This window comes from Echinops telfairi, unplaced genomic scaffold (genome assembly GCF_000313985.2).
Source record: "Echinops telfairi isolate 266 unplaced genomic scaffold, ASM31398v2 ScPeMD7_53;HRSCAF=182, whole genome shotgun sequence".
Taxonomy (NCBI): Eukaryota; Metazoa; Chordata; class Mammalia; order Afrosoricida; family Tenrecidae; genus Echinops; species Echinops telfairi.
The window spans coordinates 14,265,800-14,275,467 of record NW_022103951.1 but is presented as its reverse complement, the minus strand read 5'-3'; the positions used below and the strand labels follow the sequence as shown (position 1 = coordinate 14,275,467).

Genomic DNA, 9,668 nt, shown 5'->3' with positions numbered 1-9,668 from the left:
TCCAAGGGGTCATTAGGAGTCAGTCTGGATTGAAGGGAACCTCACACCAACTTCACACATTTTGAATCCAAGGCTCTTCACTTGGCACAATTTAAACATTAAAAAAATCCATTGTCCTTGAGTCAATTGTGTCTCATTGTGACCCTATAGGACAGAGTAGCTCTGTCCCATAGAGTTTCCAAGGCTGCCATCTTTAGAGACCACAATTGCCATATCTTCCTCCTTCAGAGCAGCTGATGTGTTTGAACCATCAATTCTTGTTAACAGTCAGCAGCTAACTACTCCATCACCAAGGCTTCTTTTACTCTCAAAAGAAGGATGCCCTTCCATATCAGAGATTGTCAACTTTCCTATGTGCATCGATCATAATGATCTTGCTAAAATGCAGATTTGGATGGTGGAGACTCTGCCTTTCTGTTATGACTTCCCAAGGCAATGCTGGTTGTGGTGGTGCTGATCTCTGGACCACCCACAAACCATCCTAGAACTTGTCTTTGGTTCTTTGCAGCTGTGGAAGTTTGACTGGTAACAACATAGAATTCTGGATCCAAGATTCTGGGAGTCACAACCAATTGACTTCAAGTCCTGGCTCTGTCCTTCCCAGCTTTCTGACATTGACCAAGATATGCTGTCCAGGCTAAAGGCAGACTGCTCATTCATTTAGACATGAAGGGAAATAGTGCCAACTCTCACGCTGTCATTGTGGGGACTGAATGACATAACACATCAGAGCACTCAGAATTCCAAGTACAAACCCATATGCCCGAGGGGGGTTTTGAAGGGCATTCTTACTAGTCAGGCACTTGATCTGCAGCCAGATGCTCAGACCCCTGTCAGAGAATTGCTTCTGAATGCTAAGCAGTTCCAAGATGTGGACAGGATTTCTGGACAGACAGACAGTTCTGAGATATGGATAAGGAGATGCTCTATCAAACAGAAGAGCAAGAGTTAAGAAAGAAGATCGTATTGCTTTCTAGAATTTGGGGTATCACTTTATTGGTAAAAGAAAAGCACAAAAATGCCAGCTGTTAGCTATCCTGTGCTCTGTGACCTGGGTTTGCCTCGGTGTAGGCCTCACCATCGAAGCAGAAGGGAGCCCACCATGCTATTCCTCTTTGTTGAGCCCTCTGTACTCGGCAACTCCTCCCAGAATACTCTCTTCAACCCTCATGCTGGATTGAATGCTAGCAAGTATGGGATGAAAAAGCCCAGTGGTCCCAAGAGACAGCATTAAAAGAGACTCAGGGCCTTAACATGTTCCCTTGGATTCCAAGCAAAGGAGCCCTGTCAACAGGAAACACCGTTGCTTTCTCTCGGTAGGGATGGCTGGAAGCAGCAGCTGTTGTATGAACTGGCCTGCCGACAAAGGGACAAAGGGAGCTATGTGAGCTATGTCTTGGAGCTATGTGAGACAAACCGGCCAACAGTGAATGTCATTAATTCTATTCCAGCCAAGAGCGAGTACAGATGGACTAGCCAGGCAAGGCCATGCTCAGGGCAGCAGTTGGGGGAGGGAGCTGCCTGGCCAAAAATGCTGCACCTGTACATCCTTTGTGGTTCCCCCATAAGAGCCAACACACTGTCACAGAAGGGGCTGCGCAGACGCTGGCCTAAGTCCAAGAAGTCTGCTTGTCACTGGTGAAAAGAGAAGGACCCATGATGGGAATATCTACCAAATCCCCAAATCTAACCCAGTGCTTTCAAGTGGATTCTGATGCCCAGTGATGCTACACAGGGTTTCTGAGGATGTAAAATGTGATGGGAGCAGACAGCCTCATCTTTCTCCCGAGAAGCAGCTGGTGAATTCAAACTACTGACTTTGCTGTTAGCAGTCAAACATGTAACCTGCTACATCGCCAGGGTTCCTTCCCTGGTGATGAAGGGGAAAGGGGCCATGGACTTGACAGTAGCTGGTTATAGAGCTCAGTCCTGCAGGCTTTTACCAAATGAAATGGGCATCAACTTTTCATCTACACAAGAGTGATGAGTGCATTGTCTTGACTGGGTGGCATTTCCCTATATTCATAAGCCATTCATTCATTTGCTCACTTTCCTTTCTGGTCTCTTTCACTGTCACGTGTAGAATCTTGCCAATGGAGGTGCTCCAGTCAGTCCTGGCTCAGAACATCTACCTCTCATGGTTCGTGCTTCTGTTCATCACTGGTGGCAGCACAGAGAAGATTGGCTTGGACCTACCTGAGTGAGCCAGGAAACAGCAGGAACAGAGTCCTTGAATATTGCTTACCAGCTCCCACAGACCCTACTGTATGTGTGGGAAATAAATAATTCTTATGCTAGGCCATTGGAATTGAAGTGTTGTGTGCTACACCGGTTAGTTTATACAACTATAGTAATAAGATGTATAATATAATGGGGACAGAGAAGAAAGTATTGTAGCCTGCCGCGGGAATTCACAAAAGCTTTAGAGATGTGAAAATACTCAATGCAGTAGGAGGGTTAGGAGGTCGCTAATTGTGCCTGGTAGAAGGGAAACGAATTTTGGGTAAAGGGAAGAACAATTGAAGAGTAAGCCATCATTAAATAAGTTATTTGGGAAGCCATGTTTCAGTATGATTCGAGGGAAAGTTGAATTGAAGGGCGCAACTATGCAGGGCTGGGGTGCCATTCTTGAGAGCTATTGTGGTTAGTTGTGATCCAGTCTGCTCCGACTTATGGTGACCTTCTGTTCAATAGAAGGAAACATTGCCAGGGACCGTTACCTCTATGAACGTTGCTCTAGTTTAGACTATGCAACTATTGTGTCAATCTCATTTACACGGACCCTCAAGTTCACCAAAGAGAATATCCTATTTCAGCAATTAAGCTTTCCTGATGGTGTGTCCAAATGAAACAGGATGAAGCCTTGTCAATTTTGTGTCTGTGGAATATTGTGGTCTATTTCAATGCTCAGTTCTTCAGAGCATGTGTGGGTAAAACACAGCTCATGGGCCAAATCCGGCTTGTTGCACAGCCTATGATTTAAAAAAAAGCATTTTATTGGGGGCTCTTACAGCTCTTATAATAATCCATCCATCCATTTTGTCAAACACATTTGTACATGTGTTGCCATCATCCTTTTCAAAACATTTTCTTTCTACTTGAGCCCTTGGTATCAGCTCCTCATTTTTTTGTCTCCCACATCCACTCTCCCACCCTCATTATAAATTATTATTTTCATATCTTATACCATCTGCCATCTCCCTTCCCGCATGTTCTGTTGTTCATCACCTGGGGTGGGGAGGGTTATACGTCAATAATTGTGATGAGTTCCCACTTTCTCTCCCCTCCCCCCACCTTCTGCCTACCTTCATGGTATCACCACTCCCATTGTTGTTCCTGGGTGTTTATCTGTCTTGGTTTTACCTGTTCGTCTTCAGGTGCCCCTGTGACGAACACAATGCTAGTCTATCTGGACCAGTGTACATGCTCTGGTCTAGCCGGATTTGTAAGGTAGAACTCAGTCTACGATTTAAGAACAGTTTTTGACATTCTTAAATACCGGTAATTGAAAAAGATCAAAAGAAGACTATTTGATGAGATGATCATTCATGCATTGTTTGTGATTACTTTTGTATTATAATAGCAGAGATGAGTTCCAGTGACCAAAAAGGCCTATGGTTCCCCAAACTCAAACTCAACCCATTACTTTTGAGTCAATTCCAATTACTAGTGACCCTGCACGACCGAACAGAATGGCTCCAAGGCTGTGCATCCTTATGGAAGCCGATTACCTCATTGTTCTCCTGTGGAGGGGCTGGTGGATTCAAACCCCTGACCTTGCTTTCAGTTAGTGGACCACCATTGCATGCACACTATATGGCCTACAGACCTAAGATACTCATGATCTCTTTACAAAATGTCCTAGCCCGTAGTTTAGGCTCTGGACTTCATCATGTGTGACAGACTGCATTCTTGGTCCCATCCTTCATCACTCCTTGAGTTTATACTCTGTCATGCAACTTTGAAATATGTTTTTCTTTAGAGTATACTTTTCTGCTTCACTTTTCCTGGTCCCGGCCATGTGATTTTCTTTGGCCAATGGAATATGGGAGAAAGTGATAGTACACGGGCTTTCAATAATGGAATTCACACCTTTTTTGTATTTCCCATTTGTGTTTCTGTCATTGTCATGAAAAGAGACCTGTCCCTCAAAGCACAAGAAGGAAGGATATATACAGCAGAGCCACCCAACTGAACCTCAAACCCGAAGTCAGAGTAGAGCCACGCTAGCCAATTCTAGAGCCACTGACTAGAGTGTTAATAAATGCTCACTGTTGTATGCCAGTAAGCTTGGTGGCTGTTTGTTAAGCAGAAATAGCTAGGTGATAAATCATGTGGCTGCTAAGGAGAGAAACTAACAAGATAGAAGCTTATAGACTCTTCTTTCTAAACCCGTTAATACTAGCAAATGAAAGCTGCCAAAGCCTGATGCTATAGACATTTTTCTATTAATCCCATAGAACATAGAAGCTCATTATGGCTGAAAACTCTTGGCTCCTTCAGGTGTTTTTGGTTTTATTTTGAAGATCTGACTTTGACATTCCTTAACCAATGTTGGTTTGTTCCATGTTGACAAAAAAAAAGGTTTTCTTTTGTTTCTTTTTTTTTCGTTGATCTGTGTATTGGTGTACCCCTGCTCTGTTTTCAATTTTCTATGCCCTGCAGAGGGTGAACACCCTCTAAAAGGTATTTTCCCCATCCCTCCAGCTGATGTGTAAAGTTTGGGAGCTTGAGAATCTTTACTTCAACCATCCTGGGAAATTTCAAGAAATGTCAAGAAAGGACATGAGGTAAAACAACCCAAACGTCCCTTTCAGCTTTCTTGGTGAATGCCTGTGTGGGTTGTCATGGTGACTGGGGAAGGGCTAAAGAACAGAGCAGAGACTGGAGAAGATATTGTTATATTGGGACCTAAAACGCCTTGGTGAACACTTGCCTATGGGAAATTAACTCAGAAAATTGCGTCATTCACTTAGACGGCGTCTTTGACATCACAAGGTCAATAAAATCCTCCCACATTCCATAGATTCCATAAATGCTATAGACGGGATACTTTCTTTTTTCTTTCTCTTTTCCAGAGTTCCTGCGATCATGGATAGGAGAAGTGGTCTAAGCATGGTATCCTAACATTTCAAACATTTGAAAGTTGCTTATTTATGTGGCATTTTAAAGTCTCCAGCTGGTCCCTTCCAGTCCCTTCCTGACCTCTTACCACCCAAATAAAAACACAAAAGACAGGCAGACACACAAAGCCCCATTCTCATACCAAACAACAGAATCATAGTTTGGGGGGCTGAGACATAGGCATCAATGTCTTCTGAAGCTCCCTGTTGATTCCAATGTGCAGGCAAGCTTGAAAACCACTGTTTTAAGCACAAAGGAGCCCTGATGGCACTGTGGGTGAGGCATTGCACTAGTAACTACAAGGTCGGAACTTCAGACCCATCAGCCATTCCTCAGGAGAAAGATGAGGTTATTTGCTCCTGTTAAGATTTATAGACTCAGAAACCCTGTATGGGGTCACTATAAGTTAGCAGTGGGTGGGTTCTATGTAAGCTTAAGGCTCCCTTGTGGCAGAGTGATTAAAGCTCTCAGTTGCTACTTGACAGGTCAACAGTTCAGTAGACTTCCATACAAATGTATAGCCTTAGAGATCTATGTGGACATCTTCCCCAGTCCTACAGGGCCACTGTGAGTTGGAATGAATGCAGTGGCAGCAGACTTGAGTGGGTTGGTTCTTAACCTTGTTCTTGGTAAACTAGCATTGTGTTCATCACAGGGGCACCTGGAGACAAACAGCCACCTCGATGTAAGAGTTGAGGGTATAGTACTGCATTATTAGTTAAGCAGCTGGTAGTCCAATCCACCCAGAGACACCTCGGCAGATAGGCCTGGTGATCTGCTTCTGAAAAGATTACAGCCTTGAGTTCTATTTTGCACATATGGGTCACCATGAGCTGAACTTGGCCCCATGGCAACAAGCACAACAGATGGAAGGTTTTGAATATCAGAGGGTAGAGTGGGTAAGACTGGGAATAAAGGTGGCCCAGCAGTGGCAAGGATTGGTAGGACACTATGAACAATGTGTACCAAAAGGATAAAAATCTCCATCGTCATAGTTGAGCCGTGGTCTATAGTCTATACCTGATGAAATGGCATTCCTATTGAATCCTCTAATAGACTCTCCTCAAACGTCACTAGTCTACAAATCCTTGAGTAGCTGGTGAAAATGACAATTCTGGTTCAATGAACCAAGAGTTGGCCCTGAGATTCTGTGCTCTTAACAAGGTGGTCATGCTATTGCTGCTTTACAAATGATACTGTAAATAGCAATCATCCCGTAGAGGACAGGGCACTACCATTTTCCCTTCTATTGTGGTCCTGGTAGTGCAGTGATTAAGTGCTCACCTGTGAAGTGAAAAGATTTGAACCTACCAGCTGCTCGGCAGGTTTGCTTTTGTAAAAGTTACAGCCTTGGAAACTCTAGGAAACAATTATGATTTATCTGATAGGTTTGCTATGAGTTGGAATCAACTGGTCGACAATGTCTCCTTGCAAACTATAAAGCAGCTGCGGTTATTGTTAGGGGTGGTGTCAAGTTGCCTCTGACGCATAGTGACCCTGTGTGCAACAGAATGAAATACTGCCTGCTGCTGTGCCATCCTCACAATTATTGCTATGTTGGAGCCCACCGTTGTAATCACTGTGTCAATAATGGATGTTGGCAACTGTTTTTTTCTTCTTCTTCTTCTCATTTTCAATCTTGCCTCATCAGCAAATGAAGGTGGAGCTGTGCTCCACCTGGGTTATTAAGGCCTACTCAACGTTGAGGAGGCAGCTCGTCCCCAACTGTTTTTTGAATGTTTTCCAACCCGAGGGGCTCATCTTCCAGCAGTATAGCAGACCGTGTTCTACTGCTGTTCATACGGTTTTTACTAGTTAATCCCTCACAAATGAACCGCCCATTCCTTCTTCCTCATCTATCACTCTGGAAGCTCCCACGGAAACTTGTTCACCATGGGCAACCCTGTTAGTATTTGAAATGCCAGTAGCATAGCTTCCAGCATCACAGCAAAGTAAAAGCCACCGCAGTAAGACAAACTGACAAGTGTGTGAGGATAAATCAAATGAGATATCAGATTTGATAAATGTCTTGTTGATTAAAGATTAAATGTGACAAGGTGACATAGTTCCTTTCATCCAATTGTCTGGACAAGCATGTACCCTGTGATGAAATTTTGAGGAAGCATCTTCCTCATCTAATGCATACTCCATTGTTAACCCAACTTTTCGAATTTAGCACTGTGCGGTTCTTGAATGTTCATTTCTGTTGAGACTAAAACCCTGAATTTCACCAAGAATAACCAGCAACAGAATAAAAAAGAGAACCTCTTTTAGAAATGTGTCACTTCCCTCATGGGAATAAATGACCCATGCAATAATAAGCAATTGGTGCTAGGGTAGATTGAGGTCAAGGATCTTAAAACGTCCAAGAAAGGCAGCTACAGAAAGCGGAATTCCCCACAAAGTTAACAGCAGGCCATCCAGTGTGCCCAGCAAAAAGAGCCTTAGGAATTAAACATTAACAGAAAATTGATCCAGAGCTGGTGACGTAAGGCTCAAATAAATGAGTTTTACATTAATCATATTTTTCTTTTAAATATTGGCTTCCTAATGCCATGGGTCTTTGAGTTCAACTTGTCCTCTGTCTGGATCAAAAGGAAGTGGTTTTTTTTTTTTTTAAGGTAGCGCTACAGGAGCTTTGGATTTCTCCAAGGGCTATTTCAAACAATAAGCACAGGTTAGCATCTTCTTATTCAGAGAGCGTAATCTGAATTTGAATTGGATTTCAATAAAACAGCATTTGGAAGGCAAATAGGAAAGTAATTAAGGTAACAAAAAGGATGTAAAAGTATATGATTCTCTGAATGCATCTTAAAAGCTCAAAGCCCTGCCTTCTAGCTGGATCCTGTACTGAATAAGTTGTGCTAATACAAAAAGCAAGGAAGTGATTAGCTTTTAAAAAAAAAACTCCGTTTCTCTAATGTTCTTTCAAAATTGCATGATGATATTGCACAAATCTTTGCAATTAAATGTAGGATAAAAGCAATGCACACATACTTATTCCAGACAAACGTGGCTGGTGTGAATTAGCTCTCTTAGTCTATAAGCATGAAATGTGATAATATCATAAGTTTTGGGGGTGGCTATAAAAAGGATTTAGCCTTGCAGCCTACAAAGAAATGAAAAGATGTGGTTTACTATATGGCTGTTCACAATTATTCAATTCTCTTCTTCCCTATAAAAGAATCTATCTTTCTGTAATTAATTTGATTTATGTGTATTCCATCTGGAGAAGTCCACATGTCTAGTCACTGCTTGTGTTGTTGGCAAAAGGTCATGAAAAAGTCATTAGTCTTGCACAATTCTACCATGTGATCTCCAGTTTCACCTTGGATTGAATGTTGCCATAATTCCAAAGGCTTCACATACATGCTGCAGGATGAAGCGGCCTAGCCAGAGATGACCCCCCCTCCATGTCTATTTCCTCACAGGGGCTTTGTAGGCACGACCTCGGCACAATATCTCTGCCTTAAGCTTTGTCTGCCCTCCCACCAGAGTAATACGAACTTGAAGTTCAGGAAAGCCATAGGAATGCCAACCCAGAGGGTGTCCTTCTGTCCCTATTGAGGGTGTACTCTGGCTCCATTCCACACGTCCGTTATTCGTTTAAAGGGGGACCTTAAATTGGACCTTGCAGGGTTCACGTACGTAAAACTTCGCAGAACACTAGCTTGTTGAGGGCCTTGTGGAAAGGGTCCCAGAACATGGCAGCAGATCTGAAGGTCACCGTTGGCACCTTCAGATTGGAAAATACTGAAGGTATCCAAATTCCACAGGTCATTCTTCATCAACTGGGGCCTCAGAGCGCAGAGTATAGATCTTGAAGCAGAGCCCTTCTCCAAAGCCATCAATTCAAGTATATATGGCTTGGACTTTTTCTCTCTGAGGCACATGGACATTTGCTTGATGCCTTTGTTCAAGTGGGAACTTGATGAGGTGGCCATCGTGGACGATGTTCTAGGCGACAAGCTGGCGGGGAGGAGGGAAGTGAAGGGAGGTTGGGTATACTGCTTGGGCCCTCAATTCCATTCCCATTCGCAGCTTTATGCTTTTCTTTATCTTATGGTTCGGTCATCTCTTGTGTCCTGAGGGTCTTAAGCAAGCAGTGCAGACATATAAAAAAGAAGTGGCTTTAATAAACAGAAATGTATGAGGGGCCCTCAAACATCCGTGGAAGAATTCCATTATATTTTCATCCTATTTTTCCACCAACCTTTTGAAGTCCCCTATATTTTTCACAATTTGGGAGAGTAGTCGTTTTAATTTAGGGTGCTGGCTCTAGGGAAAGGCTTCTGTATGTGACCGCTGGTTCTTTAGAGAGCTCCATGTGTCTTGACAGCTATCTTCCCCCATCTCTGCTCTGCTCACTTGTTTAATCTCTTGTACATCTCGAAAAATTCATTCGAGATACATTCTATTCTAACCCTGCCTCATTAACATAATAAAGATCACTCATTCACCAGTGGGATTATAGCCACTGGCATAGAAACTATGGTTTATAACACATATTTTGGGGTGGCAATCCACACCCTTCTTGGATCATC

At 43.1% G+C, this 9,668-nt stretch overlaps 1 pseudogene; it reads right to left on the bottom strand.

Moving 5' to 3' along the window:
- Positions 1–8,448: 8,448 nt before the first annotated feature.
- LOC115869815 lies at positions 8,449–9,068 on the bottom strand (annotated as a pseudogene).
- Between the last annotated feature and the right edge of the window lie 600 nt (positions 9,069–9,668).